Consider the following 25,762-nt stretch of genomic DNA (forward strand, 5'->3'; position numbering starts at 1 on the left):
GTCGCATATGTCCTTAACTACTTGACCGGATAAATGGGGAGCGCTGAAGGCTCTCATCCGGTAGAGAATTTAAGACAACAGGCCTGAAGGTGCCCAGTTGGGCGCGAACTACGGCTCAGGGCGTAGTTTGAGAGGATTATATTTGAAAGAATTAATCGACTCTAGTTGGTTAGCGATGAGCGCTGAATAAGGGACTATCTGAAGCGTAGAAGGGTGGGGAGGGGGGAGCGCTAAGGGAGCACGCACGAACTGCGTGTCTCGTTCGCACATCATCATCATCATCATCAGCCCATTAACGTCCCCACTGCTGGGGCACGGGCCTTCCCTATGGATGGATAGGGAGATCGGGCCTTAAACCATCACGCGGGCCCAGTGCGGGTTGATGGTTATTAACGACTGCTAATGCAGCCGGGACCAACCGCTTAACGTGTCTTCCGAAGCACGGAGGAGCTCGAGATAAAATCTTTTTTTTTGTGGTCACCCATCCTATGACCAGCCTTTGCGAAAGTTGCTTAACTTCAACAATCGCAGACCGAGCGCGTTTACCGCTTGCGCCACCGAGCTCCTCGTTCGCACATATATTTTTTTCATCAGCCGTATGACGCCCACTGCTGTTTATATATATTAATTTCTTGACATCGATAACATTACTCGCTATAGAATTCCATTTGCTTCGATCCTGACACACTTCTCTTCCCCGGTGAGAAATAGGCGTGAGTTTATGTGTGTATGTATTGTAACGACCCCCCCTTACATATATTACTTAAAAACCCCACACACTCAACTCCAATGACTAAACGACCAGGATTCGACCCTGGGTTAAAGTCAACTAAGTGAATAAATTGGCCATTATTATTGTTGTGATCGTCTAGTATAAAGGTAGGACCTTATGTTGTATTTTGTAGTAACTCAAATTCTTTTATATGAAGGTAGCTGAGTCAGATATGAATGCATGTTATTGAGGGCATGTAAATAAAGAATAATACTAACTTAATATACTACATATATACTTAATAACAATACAAATAGGTTATAATTATGTCGCTATGGTATATGAGAAAGTCAAGTAAATATCTAAGTAATAGGGCAATGAGATGTGAGATATTATAAGTATTTATAGTTTAAAACAGTCAAATCAACGCCAAGCAAACCTAAACTTAATGACACTGATTAAAGCTTATAATTAAACAAGAGAGACTTACAAGAAGGTAAGAAATTAGTTAGTTATTTAAAATATGTTTAGGAATTTGGTTTTATTATTGTAAAAGATCTAGGAACACAGGAAAAGGATTAGAATACCATACCAACAATCTAATAGTATAGGGTGCCGTTTCGAGCCCCGACCACGCTCACCGGCGAATGAGGCCCTACCCTGATTTAGGCCCCTCTCCGAAAGAACAAATAGGTCTTTTTATGAAATGATAAGCACATAAATGTGACATATCAGGAGCATTAGGTAAATAATTGGTAGGTAAAGGGAAGAGCTTCCCAACATCAATTTCACATATGTAAAAAAATTATTTAAGTTAGACAGATTTACATCCAATCTAACAACACAACTCATTGTGATGCATAGTTAGCACCATAGCCATGGCGCAAAAAGGTAAGTATGTGAGCGACTTAGCAACCGGAAGCCAATATGCAGCTACTCATCACTGTCCTCCCCCCAATACACCACAGTGCAAGAGGATCAACAGAAGCAGTGACTACCGAACTGGATTGACCCCAAATATACTAAGCAAAAGGTCCCTAACAAAACGAATGAGCGACTTAGCAACCGAAGGCAATACGCAGCTACTCATCACTGTCCTCCCCCCAATACACCACAGTGCAAGAGGATCAACAGAAGCAGAGACTACCGAACTGGATTGACCCCGAGTATACTAAGCAAAAATGTCCCTAACGTCCCTACTATGGCTTCAGCGGCATTGCAATAACACCAGCCATAGGAATAAGTATGATTGTGAGATGGATGGTCATGAATATGACACCAACCATGAATCACAAGAATATATGCAGTCAAACTGGATGTAATTGTTATGCATAAATGCATTATTGCAATAAAATTGCATGTTAGTAAGCAAACAAGTTGCATAGTGAAATCAGGCCAGGTAAACCCCTGGACAAGGTATAGGTTGTAAAGTTAGGTATGTCACTAACTAGCAGCAGTGACATTAAGGTATTATCAGGTAGATGAATAGTAAAATAACACAAATAAATTGTGTTGAATTGGTTTGTATATCAGTGTAATCAAGCCAGGCAGGCCCGGACAATACAAGTAAGTAAGTATATAAGAAGTCATGTTAAGTCACATAGGTGAAATAACAACACAGATTCAGAGTATATAAGTTTATTCAAAAGCCATTATCAATACCATTACCTTCATCTCATGGTATCTAGACTTTTGTAATTCAATTTAAAATTAGTAATTAATTGTATTATTTACATGGCTTAATAAGCCACAATAAACTGATAGATCCAGAGTGGGTCATAATAAATTTACATTATAACACAAGAGGACAAAGTTGACCCATACCATACAATACTACTACTGATTATATGGCATCGGCTAGAGTCTTCATACTCGAAAGCATCGCCACGCACAACCGCTCATCAGGAGGAGGCAATCCAACCTGACTATCCAAGTCGCAGCGCTGGCTCGATACTGATTATCTAGCTTCATCTCATATTGGCGGATGGTCATCCTGTCCCAATATCAGAAAGAAGGTCATGGATAATAATATCTCACCGCCCCACTCCTGTAGATAGCTGTATCTCCCAAAGCACCACTATAGAACAATCCAGAACCATGTTACAGTGGTAACAACAACTGTTCCTACAATTATTCTACATTGACACAGTGAGGTAGCAGGCCGTAAACCATAAAGGTTCACCCTGTGTAACTTCAGATTGGTTTTCGAATAGAATCCTCGGGGGAATTCTAACTACAATAAAACACAGCAAGATTACAATCCAACCTGGACCAACAGTCTAGGTTCACAATATAAGGTAAAAATCTAAATCCATGAGGTTACCTCTAAAACAAGGATACCTCATTCTGCATACTGATCTCCCCATCTCCAGGCAATAATTATATTACCTCGAAATGTGAATCGCAACACACAGAACTACAAGAAGAACATTTTTGTTCAGTCTATGCGTCAATATGTACAATTTTCATTGTAAACATTGACACACAGCCCAAACATAACCAATAAGATAATAAAATCCAGTCAGAATATATCGCAAGCAGTCATTCCCTACGCGTCAGTAAAATGTCAGTCAAAAGTTAAATAGATAAACATACATAAACTAAATACATAAAATAACATAAATAATAACAAAACACAAACAAAGGTAAACAATCACAAGCAGCACATGATCCCTACGTTCGCAAGCTTCCCTACACACTTTTGACACATCCTACTCCTATCGGGCCCTATCTTTAGCGTAAAATTGTACCTGTCGTCTGAGATCTGATGATCTCAGACCTGTTTCCAACGATGCCTGAAAGAAAAGGTAATTCGCACCCTTCGTGGAAAAACGCAGTAAGTTGATTTTATCAACTTTTCAGGAGCTAAAAAAAACTGTCCTACTAATTAGTTATAAGTCCTGGAAATAACCTTCAAAGAGAAAATAATTGCAAAATGTAGCCCGGATTGACCCACATTTATTATTTTTTAATTAATTGTGTATATTTGAAAAAAAAATAAAAAACACGATTGCGTAGATATTCCACGAAACTATAATCAAACGTTCCGTTTTAAGTACAGACACTGCTTTATTATTACGTAGTGCAAACAACATTGACAGTTGTAACTTTACCTACAACGTTGTTCACCTTCCGATTTTATCGTACTCGGATGTTGTAAGTATTAGTTACTTCGTTCTTACACGAAAAATTTTAACAAAATGTTTTGCGTAAGTTGAGAAACCTATTTGTTCCACGTGAAAGTAAATGATCTTTGATAGTGTAACTATAGAAATTGCTTTTTTAATAAGGAAATATCTCAAAATAATTGTATGTATCTTTAAATACTTGTTTGTTGCAGGGGTTAGTCTAGAATGTAGAAGTATGTATGCTCATACATTATACGGGGTGGCCCAGAACTTCAAGTTCAAAAAGAAAAATTAGATAGAGTGGCTCATTGGCTACTAGAAACACCCCCATGTATGTTCAGCCATTATTTATTATTATTTATAGTTTAGGAGATATGACCTATTTTGTACCTTTTTTCTAGATTTTCTAGCTTACTGCAGTAATCATCATTTTGTCGCTATCCCTTACTTCATAATTATCTTATTATACTTCATAACTATGTCTAAAGACATATACCGCTAGGTAAAAAAAATAAAAACAGTCAAATCAAAGATAAAAAAAAAGTTATTGGAAGTCAAAGTGAGAATTGGACCAAAATTGTCACAGTTGTTAAAACTTCGCCGAAGACTAATTATAATTAACACATGAGATTGGCATGGACGCTGAAAGTAAGTATCTCTGAAAAACTGCTCCATTTAATAGGCTTTTAGACACATCCAAAAAAATTACCCTTAATAGGAGCAAAAAACTAAGTAATTAGACCTCAAAGATTGCAAGATAGACAGATTTGAAGGAAAAATTACATTCTCATACAATGTAGGTAGCTGCTTCTTTCTAACGTTGTTAAAGGTGCTCAAAGACACATTTTCAATAAAAAAATCACGCTCATAATCGCTAACAGGGTAGACACAGCAACAGTCTGAAGACAAAACTTGCAGTCACTTTTGGTATTCATATTGTAATGAAGGAAAAAGTTTGGGTATCCCCAAACCGTTACTACATACATACTATGAGATACTAAAATAAAATCTTTCTGTCTTAAAATCTTTGAGGGCTAATTACTTAGTTTTATGCCCAGAAGGTCGCGGGAAGCCGCTGGATGCGGGCAGCGCAGGACCGATCGTCGTGGAGATCCTTGGGAGAGGCCTATGCCCAGCAGTGGGCGTCATACGGCTGATGATGATGACCCTATTAAGGGTACTTTTTTGGATGTGTCTAAAAGCCTATTAAATGGCACAGTTTTTAAAAACACTTTCAGGGTTCATGACAATCTCATGTGTTTATTATTCTTCGGCGAAGTTTTAACAACTGTAACAATTTAGACGAATTCTCACTTTGAATTCCAACTTCCAATGACTTTTTATCTTTCATTCGACTGTTTTTATTTTTTCACCTAGCGATACACATCCTTAGGTATAGTTATGAAGCAAAATAATTAGAAATTAGAAAGAAAAAAAATTAATTATTAAGAAAGGGATAGCGACAAAATGATTATTTCTGAAGTAAGATAGAAAATCAAGAAAAAGGTGTAAAATGGGTCAGATCTCCTAAACCGTAAATAAACGCTGAACATACATGGGGGTGTTTCTGGTGGCTAATGAGCCCCTCTATCAAATTTTTCATTTTGAACGTGAACTTTTGGGCCTGTATATTGAAATAAATAAAATCAGTGTTAAATTAAGTGTTTATTCTAATTTGTTTTAAAAAAATGAATATTTATTTACTAGCTGTGCCGAAAGCCGTTTGACCCGCATGGGTTTTCAGTTTTCAGGGAGTTATTTATATTTGTAATTAAAATCTAACTTTGAATTTTAAAACGTTTATTAATTATTACATGCATAATCACAAAATATATTTATACGGTACATTTTGGCACTTGCCTTTATTAGAAAAACCTTCATTTTTAGTTAGTCATTAAGAGTTTTCTTGAACATTTTGCTCCTTTCCGATCACCCCCTCTTTGCTTTTCGGTAGAACCTGCAAATGACAAAATATAAAAAACTATTAAGTATGATAATAAATTACTAAAAAGAAAAATAACCATTAATACCTATTATAGTAAGCTTAGAGATGAGCCAATTTTCCAACGTATCCAAAAAAGCGACAGTGTCAGTGATAAAAATGTATGTGATTACATGTCAATCTCTCAAATCACTGTCACTGTCGTTTTACGTACTTAATAGTTTGCAACTTGGCTAAAACCCCATAAAAGCCAGTTGGTTTGCATAAGAGATAACTCTAGAAAAAACTACATTAAGCAAATCAAAAATATTTGTGGTTGTTATGATAAGAGGAAAATAACAGAATAATTATACCACAAATACACAGGCACTGACTATTTCAGAGAAACTTTACCACGCGCCGCTTCCAGGTTAGTAGGTAAATACCTATATCAATCTAGAATACAAATACTGAAAGGATATTCCGGCATACAAAACATGGAACGTTTTCAGCTGCTTATCTTCCCGGCCAAGTCGTAAATCAGAAATGGTACTAAAATTAATTTTAATATTAGTACTATTTCTTAATTACCGACATACATAACTACTCAAAGTGACACCCATATCGCAGCCGAGCGGCGAGATCACTAGGACATTGCAGTCTGCTTACCGGATTGCCCAAAAGTAAGATGATCTGTGCGTCGGAGTTGCGGCTTAAATAAGTATGCAGGTGTGTCGTCGTTACATGAGGCATGTCAAGGACCTATGACGGCTCCGTAGTAACCCTGATACCAGGGTAGATGAGGTCAGTCAATTGTCTCAACCCACACGAGAGAAGGAGAAGTTTACTCGACTTTAGTAGGATACGGATAGGTACATACGAACCTTGAAGAGAATGTGTCTCATGTTGACTACGACGAGAAAATATCCCATAGTTTCTTGAAATATTTTTGCATTTCTGGTCATTCTTCCACTGGGTTGTACTGGATTGGGTTGCAGTATTAGTGGAATCTGTTAATTGTAACAATGGTTTAAATACATTGTTTGTAGGTAGGTACATAATGGACGTTAAGAAATAAAAAGGACCCATTACCAAATCACCCTAATAATTAGACACAAACCTAGATATTTTATCGTTATTTAGGTATTAAATAGAAAGTTAGTACCAATGCGTTAATAATAAAATGCATATCAAACTCAAGCGAACAAATAACAACAAAATCAAGGGTGTTTTTGCAAAAGTTAACTTATATAACTAGGTAGATTATTCACAACCACGCCGAAATACTACAGTTGATGCTTCTGTGTAAACCTTACAAAACAAAATATTTATAATATTAATAGTCTAATAAATAGTAATATACTAAGTAGGTAAGGTAATAGGTACTTACCTAAAATCTAGCTAGTCTATTTATAAGTAAATAATTACTCACCATCTTTGATTTTGTCCAAGTTGAGCATACGTATAATCCTTGGGTTTTTTACTTCCACACAAAGATATATACACTCTTCGAGTAGCCACCATGAACAAATTAAATAGAGAGATAATTATTACATCTATCCAACAATCGTCAATTATGACTTTTTATTCTAACAAAAATCGACCTTATTATTACTACAATGCGATCGTTATTTGTAGGGTCGTATGCTGACTGACGGAATACCGTGGTAAAACCACGATCACAAATAGACAATCAGCTTTCACTCTACAAATAACGATCACAGTGAAATATTAATAAGGTCGTTTTTTTATAAACTTCGTCGGCAATAATTTTGTCTATGGGTGATCTTTGTTTTCCCGTGGTAAAACCACGATCAGCATACGACCCTACAAATAAAGATCACAGTACAGTAATAATAGGGTCGATTTTTGGTTGAATAAAAAGTCGAGATTGACAAAAAATTGGTGGATAGATGTAATACCTCTCTAATATGGCCGGCGCGGCGTAAGTACAGTAACCATATAAAACGTAGGGATTTACGCTAGTGATAACTAAGTATATTAAATTTATTTAGGACATTAATAAGTAGTATATATTTGTAGGTAATTAGAATAACACGACAAATGATTCAAATTATTGCCTTTAAAAGAATTGTATTCATGTTTACGAAGAGTATAGTGTAAAATATGTCATCGAAAAATGAAGTTAAATGAAATAACGTAATAGTAATATCAAACCTTGCTTGGAAAAAACTACGTATTTATATTTACACCAAACCGTTACGCTAAAAGATTCGCAGAATAGGCAAGTAGCTGGAGTTACACCAAAAAGTAACGCTACAAGATTCGTGAAAGAACGAAGTAACTAGACGTACAACCATTGTCGTGTCGTATAATGTCGTGAAACATGTCAGTACGTTTACTTACGACTCGACCATCCTAAAAAACTTTCGTGTAAAATCGACGTAAGTGTTATTATGACTTTACTATATGGGAAAATTAGAAAAAAAAATCATGTATTTATACTTACTTTCTTATTATGGGGGAAAAATATTTTTATCAATGTTGCACAATTTCATTATTTTTGTAATATTTTCTTCATTTTTACTGATATCGTAATGAAAATTTGTGAGAAGGTGTATTCGTGTACGCTGAATTGAATGGTGCAATAAAAAAAAAATGTCGCTAGTCCACTTACTGCGTTTTTCCACGGGGGGTGCGAATTAGTACACCACACTTCCTATTTTAAACCTAACAAGGTCCCTACAGCGCACTCCGCGGACTTTTGTCGGACAAAACCCTAAATATTTCACGTAATCTACGCACGGAAACTAATTCTAATCCCTATTCTAGCGCGGTAGACGACCAGCTACACCACGGAAGGTTCGAATAGCTGATTAAAGAGCAAATTTACATATTTTGACAAAATAATAATCGCGCACTGTAATCCTGAGCTACGGAGCTCTCAAAAGTCGCGACAGCTGGTAATCCAGCAGAACGGATCCCTACCAACTTACAGAATAGCTAGTCCGACTTGAAATTCCTAAACCGGCAGCACCTCCTGCTGTTCTTGCTCCGAGCGAAGTTCCCCAAAAAATCGTGCAAAACCCCTTTTATACCCGCTATTCTCTGACTCCTCCCTCAGGCAATCGCGATATTGCTACCACTAGCGTTCCAAAAACATCAAAATGACATTTACCCGACATTGACAATCGAGGTATTTATTGAAAATCTCATACTTCCTATTGACATAAAAATATTCATTTAATTTTATTTTTATTCCTAAGTAGACTATAATACTAATGATGTTATTTATTTAATCAAATTCTATTTAATTTATCAAATCAGAACTGCAGAATTTTAGATAAAAAATATATCCAATTTTGTAGAATTTCTAAAAAGCCAAACACTCGCTCGACCATTTGCCTGACGTTTCTCGCACACATCTGTAATTTACATAATCTACACAAACCAAGCTCCTCAACCTTATTGGCTGTTTCTCTGTGTACGCGAAAGTGGCGTGACTTCTAGATTGTTCTATTTTAGGGTCTAAAACGCGTACAATACAACACCTTGTCAACAATCCAAAAACGGTTCCGTTTTTGGAGACAAAAACCATGAAAATACCTAAATTCCTCTATATCTCTTAAACTGTGACAATTAGGTAGCTGAAACTTTCAAAAACAATGCATCTCCATTGCCATCACAACTACAAATTCAAAGAAACACAATAAATCAAACATTTAAAAAGATCCCCCACTCTACAAACCCGATCCTCCAATGCATGTTTTGGCTTGTCATTAACAACGACAACATACTAGCAATATAAAATTCACGATCAACTCACGTTCATGTTTTTGTTCACTAAATGTTCTTTCAATCGTAGGCACGGAACCCCTCCAAATAATGCGATTCACACTTGGCATTATTTTAGTTTTACTTTTTTTTCCATGATTTTTTCAATTTTCGCGAATCACAGTTCTAAAAAATTAGAATAATATTTTAAACAATAGGTACGAACTTCGTTTGCTTTATAAATCAATTTCAACAAGAAATACTACGTAATATAGCTATTATTTTCAATTTTGTAAAATATACCAGCTCAAAACCCTTCATTCATATATTTTTACATCGACACCCTTTTGGTGCTTGCTACTCCCGCGAAAATTCAAACTATCCTAATGTCTATTTTTGTATTTTAAATAATTTTATTCCATAAATTCGTACATATTCTTTCAAAATAACATCCCTATCTCGAATCCTAATTAACAAACTCTAAAATTTCGTATACCTTTTTATAATCTATGTATTTCTGTGACGTAAACTGAACATATCCTTCATTCGTTCTCACAGTTAAACAAAACAGTTGAATCAAGTAGTGTGGTTTGTATTGTTTGGACAATTAGTGTACTTTTTGTGTTAAATATAATTATTAAACCTTTCAGATTGTGTTTAATATGACTACAGAATAGTGGGAATCATAATGGAAGGAAGACAAAATAAGATGCAACGTACGGGTTTTAGCTACAATAATTAGTAAGATTGAAGACTTCTTGACGATGTTTATAATGTATCCTATAAAATATTCACTCACCAGGTAAGAAATTAATAAATACCTTTTGTATTCGTTAAGTATTTTATAGAGAAATTCGTAGTGCAAAAAGTCACTGTTTCAACCATTTGTTCCAATTTTTCTTATGATAATTTCAACTATCAAACAGCAATCAAGCAAAATTTTATTACTTAACTCCATGTGTGGAGAGATAGTTCTTATCAGGACTACAAGAATTATTTGAATCTGTTTAGGATTTAATGAGATATTAACAGATGAAATTTTTTCAAATATTCCTTAGATTCCTACACATGCTCAGTCACTAACAACCTTGTTTTATTGATGAGTAATATAATAATTAGTAAATTACATACCCACCAGACATGAAATCAACCAATAGTTTCTGGACTGATAAATAAAATATAAAGTTATTAGCAAAACGGTTTCGGTTAAAACTGGCTTTCATGATGAGATTTGATCTCCCTTCATATTCTTTTGAGAATAAGAATGAATCCTACTTCTATTGTATTCACATGTTTTTATTCGTTTATTAGAGTCCTGTGAGTCATAAATAATACCTGTGGAAACAATAAGTAAATGCAAGTCATCGTCTTAGTAGGTACTAGACAGTGATTATGCTCTTACATAAAATTTACCCCTAATTTCAGTTATTAATTACTTTCAGAATCGTCCAAAGATTCAGGAGGGACAGATATCTACTCCAAACCTGGTATCTGTTGCAGATATTCAAGAAAATTATAGGAAAACAAATGTGAATGACGGACAGATTTAGCAAGATGAAAGATTTAAGCCTACAAGCACGCTACTGTTTCTCACATCAAAGGTACATTGTTAATTATGAACATCAATAGTAAATAAAGCAGTTTTGGAGAAAAATAGTATGTTTCATTAATAATACCCTGGTTGATTATTTTTATTGATATCGTACAGCTCCATCTATTGGCAAGCTATGGTACTACAATGACTTCTAGCTATCAAGCTGCCTAGAATTGAAGTCCTGCTTTTCACAAATGTCAGTCCTTTTCCCACTCCATCTATGTACGAGTAGACGCACTTATCCAAATCTATTCCCTAATAGATGGCGTTAAATTTATAAAAATAATAAAAAAAGTTGCCTTATAGAAACACTAGATTCGAATTAAGAATTAAGTAGTTTAATAATGGTATAACCACTAGAAAATCATTATCACTTCCATATTGGTTTGTAGATACATACATACATAAACTCACGCCCACCTCCCACCAGGGCAAGCAGAGACCACTGAATTCCATTTGTTTGTAGGTCTATGAAATTATGAAGCCTAAAGGTGAAACAAAGCCTACATGTTTCTCAAAGTTCCAATTATGGTTTTTTCCCTGTCTAAAGTCTAAAAATAAAAGAATATTATAATAATAAAAATATAAATTCAAAAGGACGAAAATAATAAATAAATGTCGAAAAAATATTTCACCCCATAGCTAAACCTTTTAGTTACTGTTAAGTACTAACTTTTAGACAAATATTTGAACACATTATTGGTGTACATTAAAGTTTATTGAAAATAAACTAGATGACTCCATCCGCGACGATTATTGTGGTGCATTCTGTTACAGTATGATAACATTAATGACATGTTTTAATAATTAATGTCTAACTAAATATAAACATAATGAACTGTTTCATAATTATGGTACCATTTTGTAGTCTATAACCTAAGTAACGTTAATTAAGACGAGTTTCCTTTAGTCGACTTATTAAGGACGGCATGTCCAGGACCATAGGCATAGGACATTCAAAAGCCTTTCATTCCATACATAAGAATCATTTCAGGCACTAATGACTTAAGTTTTGAAAAAACATTTCTAACTTGTTACTAGACGTCTTTAGAGTGTTTTCAACTAGCCTTTAGTGTTATTCAAAGTTATAAAAATAGAGGAGCACAAATTCAAACCCCGATACCAAACTTGCACCAGTGAGTTATTAATTTATCTTTAGTGCAGTTTTCACTGACACAGTTGGTATTTTGTGTATACTATTTATATAAGTAGGTATATATATATATATATATATATATTTGTATGTATGTTATGTATTTATTTGAATGTATTTATTGGTAAGTTGTACTTATGGTTTGTACCCGTAATCTATCAATTTCAATTTTTACATTTTTACTCGCCTTATGGTTGTCTGGAAGAAATCGCTTTAAGCGATGAGGCCGCCATTTGTCATGTACCTAGTTAAGAGTATTTAAGCGTCTTGTGTAATTATTTCTTTTTATTTTGGTGCAATAAAGTATATTTGTATTTGGCTTGAATGATACGGCTCACCACCTATCACGTTGGTCTAATGGTGGCCAAACACCATCCTTCCTATCGTCCAATCGGCATGACGCGATCGATTGGATCAAATCGAATTGACCGTATGTGGGCGTGGTTTCATCAGTTTTCGTTACGATGTCACTAACACCCTGTATATTGTATATCTCCTTTCTTACAAATTGTTCGTTTTGTGGAGTTAAGGTAACGTTGGCATTTTTAATTTAAGTCAGACACCCAAAAGGGAATCTGCTTCCATTTAATTGCTTTTAGCCACAATCAGGGTCCGAATCCGAGTAGAAAAACCAGCCAAGGATACAATTGCGGGAGATTTTATCGCGGGACAGTCGCGAGACAAATTTATCGCGCTGGCCCACCTAATGGGCCCGTAATGTCTCTAGCGGTGGATTAGAAGCTTGTCATTTTGACGTGGAAGGGGCGAGATTGAGATGTGACGTGTAAAAGCGAAAAATAAGTGAGAGTGAGATAAAATAACCTTTTGTGACCCATGTGCTTGCTAATGAAGACCCAATTTTGCTTCTTTAGTACGAAAAGTTTATAGCGCACATCTTCGTACTAAGAAATATCCATTAGAGTTTGTAAATTAGTTATAGCTCAATTATTATAATAGTTTTACTAAAATAGTTGGCTCGACCATTATAGACGGCGATACGGCTCACCACCTATCACGTTGGTCTAACAGAAATCTCGATGAAGCGTGGGTGCTTAGTTCATCTTGCGATGGATGTTCCTCTAGTAGTTACGGAGTGGTAAGAGGTAGGTAGTCAGTTTTTTTTTACAGTTCCGTACCCAAGGGGTTAAAACGGGAACCTATTAATAAGATTTCGCTGTCTGTCTGTCCGGCTGTATCTCAAGAACCGCGATAAATAGAAAGTAAAAAAATTCATAAATAGGTAATATATTTCTGTGCTCCCATAAAACAAACGCAATAGGATAGTTTCCTAGGTCAAAGATAAATTATGAAATTCTAATTACTAAATAAAGGTCTACAGGTAACGAAAAACGTTTTCTTTATTTCTATTCAACATCTTTATGAATTTTAATTAATGCGACATTTTGTCACGTTTTTCCATGACGTCTCTGGTTGCTTTTTCATACAAATTCCATATTAATTTCGTGTGTTGACGTTTAGTGAAAAGAACTGATTTGACTTGTTGAAAACTACCCTACTAAGTATATTGGCCATTTTTTGCTCGATATCATAACGGCCTCCGTGGTTCAGTGGTTGAGCGTTCTACTCACGATCTGGACGTCCCGGGTTGGAATCCCGGTGGGGACAAATCAATTTGTGATCTCTATTTAGGTTAGGACATTGTAGGCTGATCACCTGATAGTCCAGAAGTAAGATGATCCGTGCTTTGAAAGACACGTTAAGCCGTTGGTCCCAGTTACTACTTACTGATGTAAGTACGTAGTCGTTACTTGAGTCACGTCAAGGGCCTTTGGCGGCTCAATAATAACCCTGACACCAGGGTTGATGAGTTTGGTCATCCACCTCACAACCCACACGATAGAAGAAGACCTACTGTTGTTTACTTAATCTGTTTAGTATTGTAACTTTCTAAACGTAATTGTCACTGTCATATAATATATTGCCGTCTCGCTTTCCGTCTCTCTTTTTCCGAAAAATAAATAAAATATATAATATTGAGATTGGATTGGAAAAAAAAGAAAATAATATATATAATAATATTATTTTTTTTTGAGCAAATAAATAATTTTTGAATTTAGATTTTTTTTTGATGAAAAAAAAGAAAAAAAAAGAAAACAAAATTTGTTTTCTTTTTTTTTTCTTTTTTTTTGAGCAAATAAATAATTTTTGAATTTAGAATTTTTTTGATGTCCTCACGCACAACACGAGATTTCACTAACTGTTAATTTGATATTTTGTAAAATACAGTGCATATCGAAATAATCTGCGTTTCAGTTAATAAGACAATCCAATCTCAATATTATATATTATTAAACATAACATAGACCATGGTAAAAAACCTTTTGCGCGCGAGTCCCACTCGCACTTAGCCGGTTTTTATTCTTATATTTATAACACGAACCATGTAAGGTAAGAAATCAACTTTATCGCACAGCTGACTAATGGACTCATAATGTCCCTTACAAAGGATTAGTAGCTCGTCATTTTGGGATCTGCTTTAGGGTCAGAAGGAGAAAGGTCAAGTTAAGATGTGACGTAAAGGGTGAAAATGTTGAGTGGGAATGAGATTAATGAAGTGAAGTAAAATTGTGACCGTTTTGAAATTTTCCTGCAATATTCGTCCTAGGATTTCATAACAAAAATGCCTGTAACTTGTGTTCTCATTACTTATGTGACCTTACTAATTTACTATGGAATTTGAAAGAAAAAGCACTGTGCTGTCATAGAAAAAATGATTTAAGGACTTATTATTACGTTGTTTATTTATTTAACAGTTTTTTGTACACAGAACAGGATATAAAACAATAAGATTAACACAAGACAGACAAACGGTTGTTCTTGATTAAATTTCATAACACATACATACATAAACTCACGCCTATTTCCCACCGGGGTAAGCAGAGACCATAGAATTCCATTTGCTTCGATCCTGACACACTTCTCTTGCTTCCTCCACATTAATCAATAAAAAGATTCACACACACACACACATTCACATTCATGCTTAAATTTCATAAATAAGTTAAAAAAAGAAAATGCTTTTCGTTAGTTCTAGATCTGACTTTATTTAGTAATCAGAAATTCATAATTTGTCTTAAACTTAGTACACGACCGTTGACCCCGATACCGACCCCGCCGGCGACCCACTAGAGTCGATCAATTATTTCAAATATATTTCCTCTCAGACGACGCCCTGAGCCAAGGTTTGCGCCCAACTGGGCACCCTCTAGCCTGTTGTCTTAAACGTTGTACCGGATGAGAGCCTTCAACGCTCCCCATTTGTCCGGCCTAGTAGTTAATGCCATCTGCGGTAAGTCACGTCAAAAAAAGTACATGACCCAATTCTAAGGTGATTAAGAGGCGGAAGTTGTTTGCGTTATTGTGAAGAAGAGAAAGAAGCTATCAAGTAAGGTAGCGTTGACTATTGTGTTGAATTTCGGCTCGAGCTACGATTGAATTCGACTTTGAATTTGAAACTCACTAGGACACCGTGGTTGCGCAACCAGCGAGAAAATATTCGGGTAGCTTGCCGGTTTTGTTACGCAACCAGGTGAGATACCTACCGTTTGTACAACTGCATACGTGATGAAATATAGCCTTTGAAGATAACGAGTGAGAGCCTTTATATTCATGTTGAATTGTTGATCTTTTTTCCAACTCAAACTAGTGCTTGATTTGGCTTCATTCAACAATAAAATTCATGTGTGACTCTCTGAGTGCAGGTGTAGTTTGCTTGCTAACTGCACGTGTTGTTTACAAGTTTTCAATACTTCGCTGTTGCGCTATCAAGTATGTGTTTTCTTACTACTTAATTATTAGATTATTAAATCTAATCAATAATTTTATTTCATACCATGTGTCCATAATTGTTAGTAACAATATAAACTTAATACATACTATACGTATGTTAGTGCCAACAAACAAATCAACCAAAAAAAAACAATAAATCAATTGCTATTTAGCAATAAGGCCGCCTATTGTGCTTATGTTTTTATTCGTATGTTTATGTCGCATATGTCGTTGTGCAATAAAGTATTATTGATTGATTGATTGAAATCAAATCAGACAAATCAAAATTAAAATTAGATAAATTATAAAATAACCTCACCTCCGTATGCGTAGTAGCTGCACCCAATGACGCAGCATCGGTGAGTCACACCGGCCTGCAAACACATTCATTATTAATTATTATTTATATTAATTTCTAATAAATATTAAGTACCTTTCACAAAGCTTCTCTATAGATTGTTTACTGTAAACAGTTCACTCAATCATTAACACGTATAAAGTTCCCACTGGTATTAGTTAAATGACTTGTTAAATCCAGAGCTGAGGAGCTCATATTTTTCTTAGCCACAAGCTATTTCTCAAGTAAATCCCGCGGATGTTTTCCTTGAGAGTTATGACACGACGCTTTCACAGTAAACGTGGAAAAGATTAGCTAATAGGTTATTTTTAAAAAAGAAAAAAAAGAAAAGAAAAAAGGAAAAGATTAGCTAATAGGTTTCTGTGAAAAAGTAAATTAAAAGTCTTTTATAATTACCACGGCAAGTATTTTGCTCTCACTTTAATTAAAATTTGTTGTGAAGTGACCAGTCTTAGTAGCTGTGGTAGCCAGATTGGATGAACACTTAACATTTAATGTGAAGTCGCAGATTAAAATCTTGCACGGGCCTAAACCAATGACTTTCGAATTAATGGAACTTACTAGACGTTCTCTTGTAATTGGATACAGGATGGTTTTTGTATTGGTTATTAACGGTCCCAACCGTTGAGGAGTATAATTCGGATCTTCTTCTATCGTGTGGGTTGAGAAGTGGATTATTTATCAACCCCATGCACCCTGGTGTCAGGGTTACTATCGAGCCGCCAAAGGCCTCTGACATGACTCATGTTCATGACTCATGTAGCGACTACGTACTTACATGAGTAAGTAGTAACCGGGAAGCAGGAAAGTGCCTTTCGCAGCACGGATCAATTTACTTTCGGACAATCTGGTGAAATTGTATTTTTTTTTTATTTTTGATTGATTTTACATTCAGGCATTACAGAAGAAAAATGATAATGGTGAAAGCAAATAGCGTGCGGAAACCCACATAACCGAGAAATGTGTTTCGAATGCAGGCATTAGCCCGTAAATTAGGCTTCATTTTCGCTTTGGATAGCAAGTGAATTATATGTAAAAACCGGACTTGTCAAAATATTCAGGTCAGGTAAGCGGACCTTATGGAAACGGGATATCGCTAGGGATACCAATAAGTGTTAGTAACAGCACTGTAAGTACCTATTTAATAACATAACATAACATAACATCACGCCTGGATCCACTAAGTGGTAGACAGATGCACCCACTCCTCGTCAGCTAGATCTAAGACCCAGGGCGCTACCTACTTACTTCATTTAGTATTTTAACCTTTCAATATTGAACTCAATTATCGCCGGTAATATTTTTCAATAAACGGATTTCGCTTTCAGGATTATTGGGCAATTTATTTGAATCCAAACATTTATTTTGAGATTAAAAATTGGGCGGGTGTTTTATAGTCTGAATAGGATATCATTTCATTGTTTTTACCAGACTGCGGCGAAACAAAAGGAGGGTTATGTGTTTGGTCATTATGTATGTATGTGTGAATGCACGTCTGTTCCAACCTAACTCCTAAACCACCTGTCAGAAGTAGTCGGGTTTTTGTTTTTAAACTTATATTTTTGTCTAAAGTTTTTCTAATTATTTATGTTGTTTTCATGCTGGATTGATGACAAAATAAAAAGAAACATTTTGAGCTAATTATCATCTCAGGCATATCGTAAAAATCTATAGAGATTAACTCACGTATTCTAAGATGTTAACTCCAACTTTCCTCGACATCATCCACATTTGAGGCGACCTCACGGTCCTTCCTCCAACTCAGCTTAGAATCGGTATTCTTAGGGTGGTATTAATAAACGAATTTCAGCTGAGACTGCCCTCAAGACCATGCTCAAGTCCCTGTTTTTATATAAGAACTGTCACATTGACATGATCTTCAGAGCAGTCTCGAAGCTGAGGTTAGTTTATTAATACCACCCTTAGACGGCACCACAATCTTAGCTCGAGTGTATCGCATGACAACATTATTTTCGTATTATTTTGTTGGCAGTATATTTTGTTGATGTATTGTTTTATTTTTATTTTATTTTGTTTGGGGAGCTTACAGCTTAATTCACACAATGTTACACTTAGTAGTAAATAAAGGCCAATCACAAGCTACCACAAATAAATATTGACAAAAAATATAAATTGTGTTGGATGCATGTTTTGTTTGTACCCGCAATCTTTCAATTTCAATTATTACATTTTTCCTCACCTTATGGTTGTCTGCAAGAAATCGCTTTAAGCGATAAGGCCGCCATTTGCCATGTACCTAGTCAGGAGTCTTTTTGTAATTATTTATTTTTATTTTGGTGCAATAATGTATATTTGTATTTGTATGACATGCTTTTCCAGTCAGTAATGTCAATTTAAAATACCATAATTCTCAACTGGGGTTGAATCGTGTAAACAGGGTATAAGACCTGTGAGGGATAATAATGGGTGATGGCTTTGCCCACGATAGCAGAGGTCAGTATAGATTTCTATATTTATAATTTTCTACTAGGTAATAGTTGCGGAAAAGCAATACAACGCGATTGACTTTGTAAAAAACGGTTTCCAAAAGAGGAGCGTGGGCTTGCGCAGATAAATTAAATGACTGACCGTTTTGACAGCCGATGACGACATCAAACGTCACTAGAAAAACCCCCCTCGACCCGCAAACGCACGAAGTCGCGCAGGCTGTTCTTTTGAACATCATTATTTTTTTAATAATCAAAAAAACAATACAAACTGTTAGGCTACCGTCCACACTAGGTTTTATCAAATTGGTTTAAGCGTGAGTTTATAGTTATGTATGTGTAAGCACATATATTATTTAACAACTTGACCACAACAGCTAGCTTCAATATCAAATAGACAATCATATTTCAATAAAATAACAAGCCGCCCACAAACAAAATCGAATTCCTAACTTTCCAAATTTGGATAGAATGGAACAGCCAATCTCTGTTTGTGGTTGTGGTCAAATAACATTTCAATAGTAATAATCACTCGGACTTTGTGAACTCTCTATTAGTGATTTATCTTTTTGAATGATGTTCCACATAATTCTCTCGTTGAACACAAACCGTGACAAAACATACCTATTTGAATCGGCTAGCGCAAATTGCATGCGAATGAAATCGAGAGGGACGATTTTATTTAGCAGAGTTTAACGTTTTACCTGTATTGGGCTGGCTTTTCTCTCGGCGGGTTGGCACGTCAGTCAGGCAGCCGCTTCTGTAAAAACGGACCTGTCAATCTTCAAGTTAGGTAAGCCGACCATGTGAAAATGGGATAATGCTAGGGAGATTATGAAGAGCTTAGTAGTCCGCGTGATCTAACGGTTGGACATTAAGCTCACGATCCTGGTCGAGGTAATCACAAAAACCTTTTTGTGATCCCTAATTTGTTCAGAACATTGCAGGTTGATCACCCGATTGTCCGAACATCAGATGATTCGGACCCGGCTACTATTACTTAAGTATGTAGTCGTTATATCAACCATGTCAAGGGCCTTTGGCGGTTCAATAGTAACGAGACACCAGGGCACACCTCGGACACTTCATACAAACAACCTCCTTTTACAATACTTTACCCTCCTTTTACTCCTTTTACAAATCAAAATAAAAAAAAGAAAAGAAAGGAAAACATGAAACAGTAGACAGATATGTCTGCCCGTAGAAAATTATGGATCTACCTACTCCACTCCAATCTCATCAGTCATCCCGTGATCATGGCACTTGCAACAGTGTCGAAATATCGGGAGTCTCATATCCCCATTTAAACGCGGTAAGAACCCGTTATTATGTGCTTTAATTATGAAACAGTAGGACTAGGGCACTGTGCTGGGAGGTTTTCTGGCCACGTCTTTCCCTCAGCGTTACAGATTCCGATGTGGTAGTAGTATCACAGCTAGTTACATAATATATAATTTAATTTTTCGACGTTCAAAAAGCGCTAAACTAAACTAAACTTTGTAAGCCAATTTTAAAAAATAAATATTTTTGAATTTTGAATTTTACACAGACACTACACATTGACATTATCGAACACGCGCAACTGTGTGTGTGACATCTGAGGGCTGCCAATTACAGTACCTAATTTAACCGTCATTGCTTACTTAAGTAGGTATTATTATTTATGAAATATGCTTTTATAATAATCAGTTTATATTTATTTATTTATTTACCACACAAATCACAACCTGAATGAACAATGAAGGTTCAAAATATAAATAAATAAGTTTTACACTTGACTTAAAAATCACTGAAGTAATTAATTGCATTCAAATTATTTTTACATTAAGCACTAGCATGTTTTGATATATATAATCACCATGAAAAATAAATATTTGCAGGCCAACCAGCGCCGGAATCGGTGAGATCAAATATTCGAATCAGACAAAAGAATGTCGGCGTCCGATTTCAAAATTCGAACATATGAATAAAACTGATAAAAAATAAAAGCAACGGTCCGCGCGCAGCCTTCACGATTTAAGTCTAAAGTATGTTCAGACGCTGAGCTGGGGGAGAGCGGAGAGATGCCGTTCTTTCTATACGTAGTATTATTCCTTATTCTATGATCAGGGTTAATGATGACGGTCACTGACCTCACAGTCCACACGATAGATAATTATAAGACCTATTATTTCCACTGAGACGTGTCAACTCAATCGAACCGTATTACTGGTAAGCCAGCCACAAAGCTCAGATAATAAGTATATATTAATGAACACAGAAAAGTTATTTTGTGTTCTTTTGGATCACTAAAAGAGTCTTTATTTGCACGTCGGCGCTTCTCTGCTATCAGGCTACTCGTATGTTTTCCTTATGCTATGTATTTAACAGAGTCTAGACATTAACAACATAAATATTTTGTCGTGTTAGGTACTTTACTATCAACAAACTGACCTATATGAGTACCTATATCAATGACAAACAAAATTGAGACAAAACAAACAACAATATACATTACTTACATCTCTATCTATCATGAAGGGAACAATCTATCATCTCACTTGCTTTTCAGAGATCCTTACTAAGAAGGGTCTTTATTGCTTCGCCAACATTTTTTCTCTCCCAATTTCGAAGAACTTATTGTATTGTATCCTACGAAATTTCCAGAATGTGAGTTAAATAAGGTATATTAGGGTAGTTACGTTTTAATTTTTTGGTTGAGAGAGGAAATGAAAATATTTAGAAACTTCAAACTTGATGTGGTTACAGAGCAAAAAGTAGGCCAGCGGATAAAAACCCTTATACCTACTAAAAATCCAAAACTACATAATTTTTATAGTATTTTTTGTAATGTTGTTATATGAGCTATGTACCAAATAATATATAAATATGTGTGATGGTACGGAACCCGTAGAACACAAGTCGGACTTGCCTTTGTTTTTTTGGTCGATATATTCATTTTTTCATCGGCCCCTTGAGAGGGGAGTATTTTGAGGAAAATTCTTGACTTCAAACGGTGGAAACAAAAAACGACGCAAGGTCTATAAATAACGTCAATGGATAACAACAATAAATATATGATTCCGGAATGTTGAGAAAAAAAGATATTATCCAACAGTTTTTCTGACGATTCCGTAACAGAATTAAAGATTTGTTGTTGCACTTGTAATAAAAAGTCAAAATCAATGCGTACTTAATATTTTTCTGTCGTGTGGGTTGTGATGTGGATTACCAACCTCACCAACCCTGGTGTCAGGGTTATTATTGAGCCGCCAAAGGCCACTGACATGGCTCATATAACGATTACTCACTTACATCAGTAATTAGTAACCGGGACCAACGGCATAACTTGCCCTCCGAAGTACGGATCATCTTACTTTCGAACAATCAGGTGACCAGCTTGTAATGTCCTAACCAAACTAGGGATCACAAAGTGATTTTTGGGATAGTCTCCACCGGGATTCGAACCCCGGAGCTCCGGATCGTGAGTACTTAATAATAAGGGTCATATTTATCTATACTTAAGCAATTTGTGTAGAAATTTAATTAAATTTTTAGATCTGCAATAAATTATATGTCGCTTATTATTTGGTACCTACATAAAAAATATTACATATACACATACTATACCCACTTCCTACATCTATTACCTACCTATAAATTCGAAAGTAACTCTGTCTGTTTATAGCCTGTTCATACTCAAACCGCTGAACTACTAGATGAAATTTAATATAAGGTTAGTTTGACATCCAGATTAGGAGATAGAATAGTTTTTATTCAGGAAATTCCCCTCAAGAGAGATGAAAAATGAGGTGCAAAAATATACCGCGCGGAATAAGCGAAGTCCATAAAGTTAGTACCACAATATTTAAGATAAACGAATTTTCGTTATTGCTACAAATTGAAAGAAGGAAGAAACACATTATTCTTTTTCGAACAACCCTTTTTACTGACTTAACCTGTACCGAGTTATGTCGTAACTGAACATATATCTTCGTTTTTGTCAACTTTCTTTCCTTATACTCATCCATAATAGTTGTAGCAAGAGTTTTTACTAAAACCTAGGTAATTTGTCTTGCTATGAAAAAATATACAGGCGTTTCTTTGGAGAAGTTTATAATTTGTAGACCTATTTATTGATTTGTGTTTGGGAACAGGAAAATTGTATTTCAACTGGAAGATATCCTGCGATTGATACAGTTTTTGTTTTACATCATCATCATCATCAGCCCATTAACGTCCCCACTGCTGGGGCACGGGCCTTCCCTATGGATGGATAGGGAGATCGGGCCTTAAACCGTCACGCGGGCCCAGTGCGGATTGATGGTTATTAACGACTAATGCAGCCGGGACCAACAGATTAACGTGCCTTCCGAAGCACGGAGGAGCTCGAAATGTTTTTTTTTTGTGGTCACCCATCCTGTGACCGGCCTTTGCGAAAGTTGCTTAACTTCAACAATCGCAGACCGAGCGCGTTTACCGCTGCGCCATCGAGCTCCTCATGATGATGTTTTACATCATCTACTAATAAATATAGATGGCGCTGTACAGATTTGCCTTCGTTTACCCGTGAAATTTCATGGATAACAGACATAAGCAACTTTTATCTTTGTTTTTGGGGTATAAATGATGACCCTTGTTATTACACCCAGGTACAACTCTTCCTCCACCCATTATTATTCTAATTATTATAATTGTATGTTGCTTCTATGCTGTTCTGGGAGCAAATAAAAAACATAGAAAACGTTAAGCTGCTTGTCTTCCCGGGCATGTCGTAAAAACCGACAGAGGGATTGTGTCCTCTAACATGATGGACTAATGTTATGGGCGATAGGCTGATCCCTTATCACCATAAGGTTCATCATATCCAGCTTACGACATCGTATCAACAGTGGCTGCAAGTTGTCTTTGATTACTTGTGGCTTTGCCCACCCCATTAGGGATTACGGGCGTGAGTTTATGTATGTATGTTTCCATATCTCGGGCCTATGGAGTCCCAGACTTTCGGAAGGCGTGCGTGGGGCCGAAGCCAACGTAGAGGCCCCTTAAGACAGTTTAATCTAAATGTGGTGTGAAGAAGTAAAGTGAAGAAATTTATTTATTTATTTAAAGGTACATACAACATTACAGTATGGCCCAATGCGCTGTATGACGAGAAAACAATATACAAACTAATACAACAAAAATAAATATAGAATGAAAAAAAAAGAAATATTGCTTCACTTTATTTTGATCATCTATATAGTAGATAGCAACATAATTCTATATATGTATCTGATCCAAATATCAAGTAAATATTTTTATATATGAAAATAAGTAATTATTACAATAAATCTGAACAGCGCCATCTAGATTATTTAAGCGAACGTGGCATGGAAAGTCCTTCATTTTTACCTAGAATAAAATCGGTGTGTATAAGTGTGTATAAAGTTAGTGATTATTTAGAAGATATGAATGCATCGGATTAACTGTCTAAGAACTGATATTAGGCAGCTAAATTACTCAATTGTATAACAATATTTTATGTTTATTTTTTTTTAAAAGAACGTCTAGGGCCCTGTGCCGAGGATTTTCTTGCAGCTTCTTTTCCCCGGCTATACAGGTTGTGAGAAGCTGCAGTAGTTTTAGGCGGATGAGACGTTCGTTATGTAAAAATTGACGATTCAAAGTGTATTATGTTACCTACTGAATGAAGATATTTTTGAATTTTGAGTTTGAAAAAAAAATACCGGGCGTGGTTGTCAACGTTTCCAAAAGCGACAATGACAATGTTAAATATGATATAAGGTACATGATGTATTCTGAGTTGATATCAAGTCGAATTTCCTATCGGGCAATTGATGAAAATTGTAGTTTCTTTTTTATTATTCCATTTTCAAATTTTTGCGACTCATCCTCTTATGTATTCGTTACGATGTCACTAACTCCCTTTATATTTATTAATTCATTTACTCATACCCATATGGCTGTATCATCACTGTTATAACCATATCCTAAGCAAGCTTTCATTGCAACGTTTCACATAATAAATCTTTTTTCGGAATGTCGTTTGTCAATCTCAATTTACGCTTAAAAGGCTTTTAAAAGTAGCGTCCCTGTTCGATTGAGACGTTAATGCGTATGAAATGGATAGGGTGTGGCTGAAATATACCTATAGAAAATTCTCAGAAAAACTACCCTCAACGTCTGGTTTTATTCGTATAGATTTTCGTGTTTATTTTGTTATCATACGCTTCAGTTTAATGTGATACCGATTGAACATTACCCAGAATAACACATAACATAATAATTGGGATAGTCAAAGGTACATCTATCGCAAGATGAGTTAAGTACCCACGCCTCATCGAGCTAAACATACCATCATCATAATCAGCCGGAAATCGTCCACTGCTAGACATAGGCCTAATCCTTGGGTTAGTGGAAGCGTGAGCACAATGGCCGATCATCTGCTGCCCGCATCCAGCATTTTCTTGCAATCTTCACAAGGTCATCAGACCACCTTCTGGGGAGCCTCCCCATGCTGCGCACCACTGCCACTTCAGTTTGCAATTATTTGGGCTATTTCCATGATTTAAAGTAAAAAGTAGCATGGAAAATGCTGCACCGACAAGAGCGTGGCTCTTAAATTGATGATGATATCCATGACTTTATATATCCAAGTACAGATGATGGAATCCAAGCTTTATGTCAATTAGGACCAAACTACGCAGTGCAAACAAATATAGCTTATATTCCATTACAAACAGAAACGCTGAATCATCATTTCAATTAACAAAGCGCTTTCTAGAATATTCTAGAAGGCAATTTTCTCATATGAAGTTCTAGACGTCACGTTATGGTGCGTTTACACCGCGAGCATTCGGATGAAATCTGAATAGAATTCGACTGCAAACATACAGCAAAAATAAAAATAAAATCACACGGTTATATTCGCAACTGATGCCAT

The 25,762-nt window shown here is 35.7% G+C and overlaps 1 protein-coding gene and 2 long non-coding RNA genes across 5 annotated transcripts in view; 2 read left to right on the plus strand and 1 right to left on the minus strand.

Annotated features, from left to right (window-relative positions):
- LOC126377588 (uncharacterized) overlaps positions 1 to 25,762 on the plus strand; it is a 448,572-nt gene that overhangs the window by 350,896 nt on the left and 71,914 nt on the right. The gene's annotated exons all lie outside the window — the stretch shown is intronic.
- Positions 1,125 to 11,221, plus strand: LOC126377647 (uncharacterized). Its single transcript, XR_007567949.1, has 3 exons — positions 1,125 to 1,208; positions 10,147 to 10,298; positions 10,939 to 11,221. It is a non-coding gene; the product is annotated as an uncharacterized LOC126377647 (long non-coding RNA).
- Positions 5,624 to 7,261, minus strand: LOC126377633 (uncharacterized). Its single transcript, XR_007567933.1, has 3 exons — positions 7,194 to 7,261; positions 6,646 to 6,771; positions 5,624 to 5,797 (listed from the first exon to the last, which is right to left on the minus strand). It is a non-coding gene; the product is annotated as an uncharacterized LOC126377633 (long non-coding RNA).

The sequence above is a fragment of the Pectinophora gossypiella genome, chromosome 23 (genome assembly GCF_024362695.1).
Source record: "Pectinophora gossypiella chromosome 23, ilPecGoss1.1, whole genome shotgun sequence".
Classification (NCBI taxonomy): Eukaryota; Metazoa; Arthropoda; class Insecta; order Lepidoptera; family Gelechiidae; genus Pectinophora; species Pectinophora gossypiella.